The sequence below is a fragment of the Oncorhynchus tshawytscha genome, linkage group LG20, assembly GCF_018296145.1.
Source record: "Oncorhynchus tshawytscha isolate Ot180627B linkage group LG20, Otsh_v2.0, whole genome shotgun sequence".
In the NCBI taxonomy this organism is placed as follows: Eukaryota; Metazoa; Chordata; class Actinopteri; order Salmoniformes; family Salmonidae; genus Oncorhynchus; species Oncorhynchus tshawytscha.
Genome location: NC_056448.1, coordinates 41,349,826 through 41,362,515, shown reverse-complemented (window position 1 = coordinate 41,362,515; position 12,690 = coordinate 41,349,826).

Below are 12,690 nucleotides of genomic sequence, written 5' to 3'. Positions count from 1 at the left end.
TGTCTATCAGTTAGTTAGTTATTGATCAAATCCCAGCAGGCAAAACCGGTTGGAAAGACGTCATTATGACATATTTTATGATCAGCTCAGGTCGTTTCATCATTAGATTTTCTTTTAAGACCTCTTCAACTGGTTGTAATCTGGTTGTTCTGACCAGATTAATAACCTAAATACGTCTTTCCCTGATATCATGAGGGTTGTAAAACTCGTTACCTGACGTCTTAACTTCCAGAAAACCTTTTGTTAACCTGAATATAATGTCAATATGACAGCCCGTGACAAATTTTGGCCACTGGCCTGCTGCTTTATTTTGACAATGTAGGGAAAGTAAAACACATTTTATAGGTGCAGCATCTACAGATTTAGCTCCAAACGGGTCATCACAACATTGTCACAAACCAACAATGGTATGTGTTGGAGCATTCTATTATTCCATTCTATTACCGTATCAAATCAAATCACATTTTATTTGTCACATGTGCCGAATACAACAGGTTCACCTTACAGTGAAATACTTACTTACAAGCCCTTAACCAACAATGCAGTTTTAAGAAAATACTGAAAAAAATGACATAAGAGATCATAACATTGAGTGTAGGAGATGGGTGGAAGACTCATGACTATGGTGAATTTTGATTTGGGACTTCATGTTCCCTTGAGACCACAGAAGCTTCCACAGTTGCTGTTTTGTGTAGTGGCCAAGTATCTGTGTGTGTTCTGCCTTGGCAGTTCGTGTGGTGGTGAGTGGCTGTGAGTTGTGACTCTCTCTCTCTGCCTCCCTCTCCCCCTCTCTCTCCCCCCTTTATCCCTCCCCCGCTCTCTCTCTCTCTCTCAGTCTCAGTCTAGTAATTATAAAGGTCATGGAGGAACAGTAGCACTGCCTTGAACCAGCACCCCGCCTTGAACCATCTCCCTGCCTTGAACCAGCACCCTGCCTTGAACCAGCACCCTGCCTCGAACCTGCATCCTGCCTTGAACCAGCTCCCTGCCTTTAACCAGCACCCTTCCTTGAACCAGCACCCTGCCTTGAACCAGCATCCTGCCTTGAACCAGCATCCTGCCTTGAACCAGCACCCTGTCTTGAACCAGCACCCTGCCTCAACCAGCATCCTGCCTTGAACCAGCATCCTGCCTTGAACCACCATCCTGCCTTGAACCAGCACCCTGTCTTGAACCAGCACCCTGCCTCGAACCAGCATCCTGCCTCGAACCAGCATCCAGCCTCGAACCACCATCCTGCCTCAAACCAGCACCCTGCCTCTAACCAGCACCCTGCCTCGAACCAGCACCCTGCCTCGAACCAGCACCCTGCCTTGAACCAGCACCCTGTCTTGAACCAGCACCCTGCCTTGAACCAGCACCCTGCCTTGAACCAGCACCCTGTCTTGAACCAGCATCCTGCCTTGAACCAGCACCCTGCCTCAAACCAGCATCCTGCCTCAAACCAGCACCCTGCCTTGAACCAGCACCCTGCCTTGAACCAGCACCCTGTCTTGAACCAGCACCCTGCCTTGAACCAGCACCCTGTCTTGAACCAGCACCCTGTCTTGAACCAGCACCCTGCCTTGAACCAGCACCCTGTCTTGAACCAGCACCCTGTCTTGAACTAGCACCCTGCCTTGAACCAGCTCCCTGCCTTGAACCAGCTCCCTGTCTTTATTAGGCACAAAGTGGATGAAATGGTTCAGAATAGAGTGAAACGGGGAGGTACTACTATCTGAACTTCCAATAAGAAATATGTTTTTTGTTTTATATTATGCTACAGGGTGTGGCTTAATGAACAGTTGTCTTGTTTCATGTTTTCGCTCCCCCCCCCCCTCATCTACACACAATACCCCATAATGACAAAGCAAAAACTGTTTTTTTTAATAAATGTTTGACATTTATATAAAAAAACTGAAATATCACATTTACAGTATTCAGACCCTTTACTTAGTACTTTGTTGAAGCACCTTTGGCAGCGATTACAGCCTCAAGTCTTCTTGGGTATGATGCTACAAGCTTGGCACACCTGTATTTGGGGAGTTTCTCCCATTATTCTTGGCAAATTGGATGGGGAGCTTTCCTGCACAGCTATTTTAGGTCTCTCCAGAGATGTTCGATTGGGTCCAAGTCCAGGCTCTGGCTGAGCCACTCAAGGATATTCAGAGACTTGTCCCGAAGCCACCCCTGTGTTGTCTTGGCTGTGTGCCTTGGGTCGTTGTCCTGTTGGTAGGTGAACCTTCGCCCCAGTCTGAGGTCCTGAGCACTCTGGAGACGGTTTTCATCAAGGATCTCTCTGTACTTTACTCCATTCATCTTTCTCTCAAACCTAAATTGTCTTCCAGTCCCTGACACTGAAAAACATCCCCACAGTATGATGCTGACACTACCATGCTTCACTGTAGGGATGGTGCCAGGTTTCCTCCAGACGTGACACTTGGCATTCAGGCCAAAGAGTTCAATCTTGGTTTCGTCAGACCAGAGCTCTGTCAGAGTGACAACCGGGTTCTTGGTCACCTCCCTGACCAAGGCCCTTCTCCCCCATTGCTCAGTTTGGCCGGGCGGCCAGCTCTAGGATTGGTCTTGGTGTTTCCAAACCTCTTCCATTTAAGAATGATGGAGGCCACTGTGGAGGCCTTCGATGCTGCAAAAATGTTTTGGTAGCTTTCCCCAGATCTGTGCCTTGACACAATCCTGTCTCGGAGCTCTACGGTCAATTCCTTTGACCTCATGGCTTGGTTTTTTGACATGCACTATCAACTGTGGGACCTTATATAGACATGTGTGTGCTTTGTCAAATCATGTTTCATCAATTGAATTGACCACAGGTGGACTGCAATCAAGTTGTTGAAACATCTCAAGGATGATCAATGGAAACAGGATGCACCTGAGCTCAATTTCGAGTGTCATAGCAAAGGGTCTGAATGCTTATGTAATTATGTTTTTTATTTGTAATACATTTGCAAAAATGTCTAAAAACCTGTTTTCGCTTTGACATTATGGTGTATTGTGTGTAGATTTATGAGTATGTTTATTTATTTAATCCATTTTAGAATAAGTCTTTAACGTAACAAAATGTGGAAAAAGTCAAGGGATCTGAATACTTTCCGAATGCACTGTAACACAGACAAAAAAAAACAGACAATTCAAGGATTTCTCATGACTTTACTTACCTGGGGTATGTTCAAACCTCAACGGGATGTGTTTAATCAAATCAAATCACGCTTCATTTATTCAGCACATTTCAGACACGGAATGCAACACAATGTTAATCACAGGAAACAAATTAAAAAACAATGAAAATAAAATTTGAAATATTTACTACACAACAAACCAACATGAGATTAAAAAAAATGAAAGAATGACACAAACTGAACAACTAAAAGGAAAAGCAAAGCTAAGAAGGTTTGTTTTAAGGTCTCTTTAAGATCTCTTTTAAATATGTCTACAGTTTTGTCCCCCCCCAGGTTCTCTGGCAGGCTGTTCCAGAGGCTGGAGGCATAGTAACTAAAGGCTGCCTCTCCATGCCTCTTGGTCCTAGGCTTTGGGATAGTTAAAAGACCAGTCCCAGAGGACCTGAGGGACCAACTTGGTACATAACTTAAAAGCACATCCGACATGTATTGTGGTGCACAATTGTGGGTTGATTTAGAAACCAATAGAAGAATCTTACAGTAAACCCAAAAGGATACCAACAACCAAAATGTCACATTCCGACGTTACTCCAAGTAGCTTATTATTCATAAACATTCCACCACATACCTAGTTCAAGTGGCTGTCATGGTAATGTGAGACCCAGCCATACCCTGTAGATGCTTTGGCCTATTAAAAAAAAGGGGGTTTCCATGGTAACATATTATTTCTGAAAAAGGATACACAAATCCTTTGATCCTGAACTCTTTCACATAGAACACTAAAGACGGCTGTGCTTTTTGTTATCCTCCTCCCTACCCTTCAGCAAAAACAACATGCCATTGTTGTCTCTATGGTGGACTCACCAACACGATATGACACATTCCTTCTACCCCAACACCTGTAAACAATGTTCAAATGGTACTTTGAAGAGCCACCTCCAATGTGAGGCATCATTCAACTTGCCATCGCTCAATAAAGGTATTTTGGACAGCGTGACTCTCCTCTCTCTGGGTATCCAGATACATCAAGACAATAGGCTTACATACACACTGCTTTGAGATAATAATGCCACAGACCTGGGTTCAAATAGCATTTTAAAATCTTCCAAATACTTAAGCTGCTTGATTGGTTTTGCCTGGTGCAAATGGAACCAATGGAATTGTCCCCAAAGTGTAAACACGCCCAACAGGCCCTCCGGGGTGGCTCAAGTCAACCCCTTAAAGTATCTGAAAGATTTCACTGTTTGACTGTTTCACTATTTCAACCCATGTCTGCTATGGGATGAGCAGAAGCCTTTCCAGTAAGTGTGCTCCAGCAACGGGTTAAAAGATACGTTTGCGCTTCTTTCCCCTGTTGTTGTGCCATCTGGCCCTCAGTATGTGCCCCGGGTAGTTGTCTGGGGAGATCGGCCAATCAGAGCCAGGCTGATGCCTAGTGCCCCAGTCCCACAGGAAATGATCCGACACCACTGTGCCACGAGGGCTGCAACCACCCCGCCCTCAGCGGTACTCAGGATGTCTCAAGATATCAAGCTGTGGTCATGCTTCAAAGTGAAGTCTGTGATATCTAGTAGCTATATGTTTGCTGCTCCATATTTGAGCTTGAATTTTTATGATCTGTAAAATTTTAGATAGAAGGGTAAACACCTCTCTGTGTAGAGCAGTAATATTAGGCTTGAAAAGAAGTCTCGCCACATGTTTGTGTGTCCGCCAAAATCACGTGCACTGACAGCGTTGTGATTCCTACTGTGCTCAGGGTCAGTGTCTCGTTCCCAAGGTCTCTGATATCTCCGACCCGCCAGACAGGAATGATACTTTGTACCAAGTACACTAGTACAGTAGTATGCTATTGTTTTTCTCCTTGAAACCAGGCTCTTCGGTACATTCCCCAGCCTGGTTACTCTACTACCCTACTATAGCCCATAGAGACTTGACCTCATTTTTCATTAAAACTATGAACAGTGATTGCTACTGTATGTCCAAGTGACTGTTAAAAAGCTGTTATCACCTCCTCATTCAGTCTCTGTTTTCATTCAGCCCAATGCCCGACCATAATACGTTTTGGAATGAGTCCCAAGTGGAACCCTATTCCCTGTATAGTGCACTACTTTTGACCAGAGACCTATGGGAGGTAGTGCACTACTTTTGACCAGAGCCCTATGGGAGGTAGTGCACTACTTTTGACCAGAAACCTATGGGAGCCCTGTGGGCCCTGATCAAAAGTAGTGAACTATATATGGAATAGGGTGCCATTTGGGACACATATGTGGTATTGCTTTTGCAAGATTGACATGTTTGCTTCCACTTTGCTATTACAGGAAAATTCAAATCATCTCGTTACCCCTCGGCCTGAAACACAACACCTGCCCTGGTTTTATGGGATGTTGATGAATAACTGCGAAAAATCTGGGTTCCCACCGAACACAAAGCGCTTTTATTTGTCCAGCTGTGAAGCAAGCCACCATTGCATATTAACAAGAGAAAAATAAGAAAATAAAAGTTTCATATTTTTGGGATCTGGCCAGAGTGAAAGGTCAGGTGAGGCCAGAGTGAAAGCTCAGGAGAGGCCAGAGTGAAAGCTCAGGAGAGGCCAGAGTGAAAGGTCAGGAAAGGTCAGAGTGAAAGGTCAGGAGAGGTCAGAGTGAAAGGTCAGGAGAGGTCAGAGTGAAAGGTCAGGAGAGGTCAGAGTGAAAGGTCAGGAGAGGTCAGAGTGAAAGCTCAGGAGAGGCCAGAGTGAAAGGTCAGGAGAGGTCAGAGTGAAAGGTCAGGAGAGGTCAGAGTGAAAGGTCAGGAGAGGTCAGAGTGAAAGGTCAGGAGAGGTCAGAGTGAAAGGTCAGGAGAGGCCAGAGTGAAAGGTCAGGAGAGGCCAGAGTGAAAGGTCAGGAGAGGTCAGAGTGAAAGGTAAGGAGAGGCCAGAGTGAAAGGTCAGGAGAGGCCAGAGTGAAAGGTCAGGAGAGGCCAGAGTGAAAGGTCAGGAGAGGTCAGAGTGAAAGGTCAGGAGAAGCCAGAGTGAGTCTTAATTAAAGCTGATCTGCAACATCAAAAGGCCTTTTCTAATGATAGAGGCAGGGAACACAAGGCAACACACAGTAACAGAGTGTTTCTAATGATAGAGGCTGGGAACACAAGGCAACACACAGTAACAGAGTGTTTCTAATGATAGAGGCTTGGAACACAAGGCAACACACAGTAACAGAATGTTTCTAATGATAGAGGCTGGGAACACAAGGCAACACACAGTAACAGAGTGTTTCTAATGATAGAGGCTGGGAACACAAGGCAACACACAGTAACAGAATATTTCTAATGATAGAGGCTGGGAACACAAGGCAACACACAGTAACAGAATGTTTCTAATGATAGAGGCTGGGAACACAAGGCAACACACAGTAACAGACACCAGAATATAACAATTGGCTCATAAAAGAAGTGTCAAAATGCCACCTGGATAAACCATCAAACAATGACATTTTTTTTAGGCGGTATATCTTTACGAAAACTTTAACCTCTCTCGAGGTGAACCTTGAAAGGTCAATGTCTAAAGACAATTTTCCTTTGAGGTCAAAACATGGTAGCTTATCAACCTTAAGTAGTGCATTGGTACAAATCCTGTTAAAGTGCACAACAAACTGCTGTACTGTTCATGACCACCAGGTGGGGCAAACATTGAAATGATACAAATGTTTATCTTGAACCACGTCAGTATTTGTCAGCATGCTGTAAAGTATTTAAAGTGGAAAACCCAATACTCAAGTATAATAATATTAGACATTGAGGCAAACATAAAGCAAAGTAGTAGGAACAAATACTTTTACGAAATCCATGCTGTGTTCACATTCATTCAAATATATACTTTAGGCTTTACCCAAGTCTGTTAAAATTGGCATCTCAAGTCCAGACAAAAGACAATCAGAAGTGGTTATTGCCTTGGCGAGTCTTCATCAGACACCATTTGTGTATTTTTCTACTTTGGGCGTAGGTGTCCACGGTGCCGTGGGCGGTTGTTCCCTGTCGTTCTACCAGATCAGACTGTTTGCTTGCAGACTGGTTTGACTGTTTACATTGGCTCTTAACCATAAGACTGGAGTGTTTGGGGATGCGTGCTACAGCATAATAGACAAGCAGGGTGAGTCACAAACGTCACCCTAATTCCTACTGGTTAAAAGTAGTACACTACATAGGGAATAGGGTGCCATTTGGGATTGAACCAGGCACTGATGAAGCCAGTCATGTTCTGTCACACCATAGACAAAAACCACACCTTAGGACTGACTGGCACGGCAATAGAGAACTAATGGAATGCCAGACGATTATATTATCATGGCAAATAAATGGTGTGAACATCCATAGAAAAGTCACAATGGACTTTTTTTGAGTCATCTTTGATTGTTTTGAATTTACTCTATGTGCTGATGTTGTGCTGATGTTGTACTGATGTTGTACTGATGTTGTGCTGATGTTGTACTGATGTTGTACTGATGTTGTGCTGATGTTGCGCTGATGTTGTACTGATGTTGTACTGATGTTGTACTGATGTTGCACTGATGTTGCACTGATGTTGTACTGATGTTGTACTGATGTTGTACTGATGTACTGATGTTGCACTGATGTACTGATGTTGCACTGATGTTGTACTGATGTTGTGCTGATGTTCTACTGATGTTCTACTGATGTTGTACTGATGTACTGATGTTGTACTGATGTTGTACTGATGTTGTACTGATGCACTGATGTTGTACTGATGTTGTACTGATGTACTGATGTTGCACTGATGTACTGATGTTGTACTGATGTACTGATGTTGCACTGATGTACTGATGTTGTGCTGATGTTGTACTGATTTTGCACTGATGTTGTACTGATATTGCACTGATGTTGTACTGATGTTGTACTGCCATTGTACTGATGCTGTGTCTGTAGGTCTATAGTGTTTTACAATCAATTGATCAGGTCATCATTGTAAATAAATATTTGTTCCTAACTGAATCGCCTGGTTAAATAAAGGTTAAATAAAATAAATAAATAAAAACAACCAATTAATTAATCAAGCATTATTGCGGAAAAAACTATTGCTCAAAGAAGGTACCCTGCCCTCCAGCTATGACCTTCCTCCTGCCTGGCCTAGTTACTCTGCTTTTAGATACCCTTTAGTGTTGGTCTGAGCTCTCTCTCTGTCTATCTCTCTATCTGTCTCTCTGTCTATCTCTCTATCTGTCTCTCTGTCTCTCTGTCTGTGTGTCTCTCTCTCTATCTGTCTCTCTGTCTGTGTGTCTCTCTCTCTATCTGTCTCTCTGTCTCTCTGTCTGTGTGTCTCTCTCTCTCTCTATCTGTCTCTCTGTCTGTGTGTCTCTCTATCTGTCTCTCTGTCTGTGTGTCTCTCTCTCTATCTGTCTCTCTGTCTCTCTGTCTGTGTCTCTCTCTCTATCTGTCTCTGTCTATTTCTCTCTCTCTCTCTCTCTCTCTCTCTCTCTCTCTCTCTCTCTGTCTCTGTCTCTCTGTCTCTCTCTCTATCTGTCTCGGTCTATTTCTCTCTATCTCTCTCTCTGTCTCTCTGTCTGTGTGTGTCTCTCTCTCTATCTGTCTCTCTGTCTATTTCTCTCTCTCTCTCGCTCTCTCTCTGTCTCTGTCTCTCTGTCTGTGTGTCTCTCTCTCTATCTGTCTGTCTGTGTGTGTGTGTCTCTCTCTCTGTCTCTGTCTATTTCTCTCTGTCTCTTTCTTTCTGTCTGTGTGTGTCTCTCTCTGTCTCTCTCTCTCTGTCTCGCTGTCTCTGTCTGTCTGTCTGTTTCTGTCTGTTTCGGTCTGTCTGTTTGTCTGTCTGTCTATTTCTCTCTCTCTCTCTCTCTTTCTCTGTTCTCTGTTCTCTGTTCTCTGTTCTCTCTCTCTCTACTCTATTCTCCACTATGCCGCCTTTGTCCAACCCTCTGATGACTGCAAGTCAAAGTTTACTGCAGAGGGAAAAGGGCCCCCTTTTGTATTTTCCTTTCTTTCTCCTCCATGCCTCACCCACACTCCCTCCCCCTTTCTTTCTCCTCCATGCCTCGTCCACACTCCCTCCCCTTTCTTTCTCCTCCATGCCTCGTCCACACTCCCTCCCCCTTTCTTTCTCCTCCATGCCTCGTCCACACTCCCTCCCCCTTTCTTTCTCCTCCATGCCTCGTCCACACTCCCTCCCCTTTCTTTCTCCTCCATGCCTCATCCACACTCCCTCCCCCTTTCTTTCTCCTCCATGCCTCATCCACACTCCCTCCCCCTTTCTTTCTCCTCCATGCCTCGTCCACACTCCCTCCCCCTTTCTTTCTCCTCCATGCCTCGTCCACACTCCCTCCCCCTTTCTTTCTCCTCCATGCCTCACCCACGCTCCCTCCCCCTCTTTCTCTGGCTTCACAAATCACAAAAATGGCAGCTTTGGTTCAGGTCATGTAAAACGAGTGTACATCAATTTCTTCTTCGTCTTGGGAGAAAGGGCTGTTAGAATACAGAAGGGCCATTAGAATACAGAAGGACTATTAGAATACAGAAGGCCCATTAGAATACAGAAGAGCCATTAGAATAGAGAAGGACTATTAGAATACAGAAGGACTATTAGAATACAGAAGGACTATAGAATAGAGAAGGACTATTAGAATACAGAAGGGCCACTAGAATACAGAAGGGCCATTAGAATACAGAAGAGCCACTAGAATACAGAAGGACTATTAGAATACAGAAGAGCCATTAGAATACAGAAGAGCCACTAGAATACAGAAGAGCCATTAGAATACAGAAGAGCCATTAGAATACAGAATAGCCATTAGAATACCGAAAGACTATTAGAATACAGAAGGGGCATTAGAATACAGAAGGACTATTAGAGTACAGAAGGGCTATTAGAATACAGAAGGGCTATTAGAATACAGAAGGGACATTAGAATACAGAAGAGACATTAGAATACAGAAGACTCATTAGAATACAGAAGAGACATTAGAATACAGAAGGACTATTAGAATAGAGAAGTACATTAGAATACAGAAGAGACATTAGAATAGAGAAGATCCATTTGAATACAGAAGAGCCACTAGAATACAGAAGAGACATTAGAATACAGAATAGCCATTAGAATACCGAAGGACTATTAGAATACAGAAAAGCCATTAGAATACAGAAGGACTATTAGAATACAGAAGGGCTATTAGAATACAGAAGGGCTATTAGAATACAGAAGGACTATTAGAATACAGAAGGGACATTAGAATACAGAAGAGCCATTAGAATATAGAAGGACTGTTAGAATACAGAAGAGGCATTAGAATACAGAAGAGACATTAGAATACAGTAGAGACATTAGAATACAGAAGGACTATTAGAATACAGAAGAGACATTAGAATACAGAAGAGACATTAGAATACAGAAGGACTATTAGAATACAGAAGAGTCATTAGAATACAGAAGAGACATTAGAATACAGAAGAGACATTAGAATACAGAAGGACTATTAGAATACAGAAGAGACATTAGAATACAGAAGAGACATTAGAATACAGAAGGACTATTAGAATACAGAAGAGTCATTAGAATATAGAAGGACTATTAGAATAGAGAAGTACATTAGAATACAGAAAACTCATTAGAATACAGAAGAGACATTAGAATACAGAAGACTCATTAGAATACAGAAGAGACATTAGAATACAGAAGGGAAATTGAGTAGATAATGTGAAAAGAGAAATGAGCTGATGATTTCAAATGAAGAGGTTTAACAAGAGAGAACACAATGAGAACATAATGTCACATTTTGAGGTCTGTAATGGTCTGACATGCCAGACACATTATATCACCCAGCTCCTGTTCCGTCTGCCTAGAGGTTGGTGGGGTCCAGACAATGTGTTATAACACACAAACACAGAAGTAGATCTCAAGCTTAAAATCAAACGTTCTCCTGTTCACAAACTGTAGTCCTACAAGCAATCTTTTTTTCCCCCTTAACTAACTAACTATGATACAGTGTAAAGGTCATTTTTATACTTTTTTGGCCCAGTGACTGTGTTGGCCTAAAAAACTAACACAAAAGGCCTCAGTGCTCTTTAATCAGTAGCAGATTCCATCAGTCAAGCAGTTCCAAAGGAACGAGGGTCCAGGTGAACAGGTCGATGGAAGGGGATGAAAGGGTTCAGGGGGAGGGAACTCTGGGACAAAAGAAAATGAGAAACTCTCCCTTGATTTGTTTGCCAAGTAGAGCGATTGGGTTCAGCCAAATCCTCCGTAATTCCATTAACTTGAACCCCAGCGTGTCTCCAACCGAATTAACAAAGTGGAGGAAGAGAAAGGCTGCCAACAGCCCCACAAAGTACAGGCACTTGGGGCAGGGCTTAGAATAGAGTGGACTGGCTTACTATGGGGGAGTGATGGGTAAGGGAGGGGACGTCCGTGGTAGGTCCTCCCTTTTTCCGATTTTGTCTTTAAATTCCATTTTGAGACAGAAATGTGAAAGATTAACCCATCCTTGAGAGACTTTTACCTTAATTTATTTCATAAGGCATAGGAAATGACAAATGTTTTTCTTTAAATGTCAGCGTAGAGGAGGACACAGCATACAACCAGCATACAGTATAAAGACAATGGGACCAAAAAAAACAAGTCCATCTGTCTCTGTGTCAATCTGTCTAGAGGTCTACTGTATCTATTGCAAGTTTGTTATGCCAAACATTAAGGAATGGTGTTGCTTGGATATCTCTTGATCAGGGCGGTTGCATGGTGCTTGGCTAACATCTATGGAAGCCAAGGCTTCTTTCTCAAACACTTCCTGAACAGAAGCTTGCCATCCAACTCAGCAGTAATCTGGAAGTTGGACTGTGATGGCCGTCCAAATGCACCCTGCTGATATTGGAATGTTTGTTGAAGATATTTCAAAAGATTTTAGTGACATATTTGCTGCATCAGTTGACCCAAGGTTGTGCTTCAATTGGTTGGTTAATAGGGTGTCTGTTCTCAAGACAATGTTAGCTCACTGAGCCTAAGTTTAGGAGACTTCTGGGAAAATAACTCTGGGCCTGTATTCATAAATCATCGCAGAGTAGGAGTGATGATCTAGGATCAGGTTCTACCTCTTATTCATAGTGATTTAAAAGGCAACACTGATCCTAGAGCAGATCAGCACTTCTACCCTGAGACGGTTGAATATGGGGCAAGTTTCACGTCGCAGACAAGGTAACTCATCTTCACAAGAGCGTAGTTCGACAAAGCACCTCTTGCTACACTTGCAAAGAAAACAAGTGAGAAGTAACAGAGGGCTGTGTGTCTGTCTGGGACAACATAGTAATCTCTGGGAGAGGTGTACTGCTGACATACCAGGTTCGTCACACACACACACATACACACACACACACACACACACACATACACGCCCTGCCTGTCTGGGCCTGGCTGAGGGCAGACGTCTCCCACACTACTGACTCTCTCATTTAAAATTCCAAAGGAACAAAAGAGTCTGCCCACAGGGGTAGCAAAGACAAACAACCTGCCTACAGTGGGTGCAAGGTCCTTGGCAGGTCCTTGGCAAAAGCCACTCACTGTAAAGTTTTGAAAAAGGAGAGAGA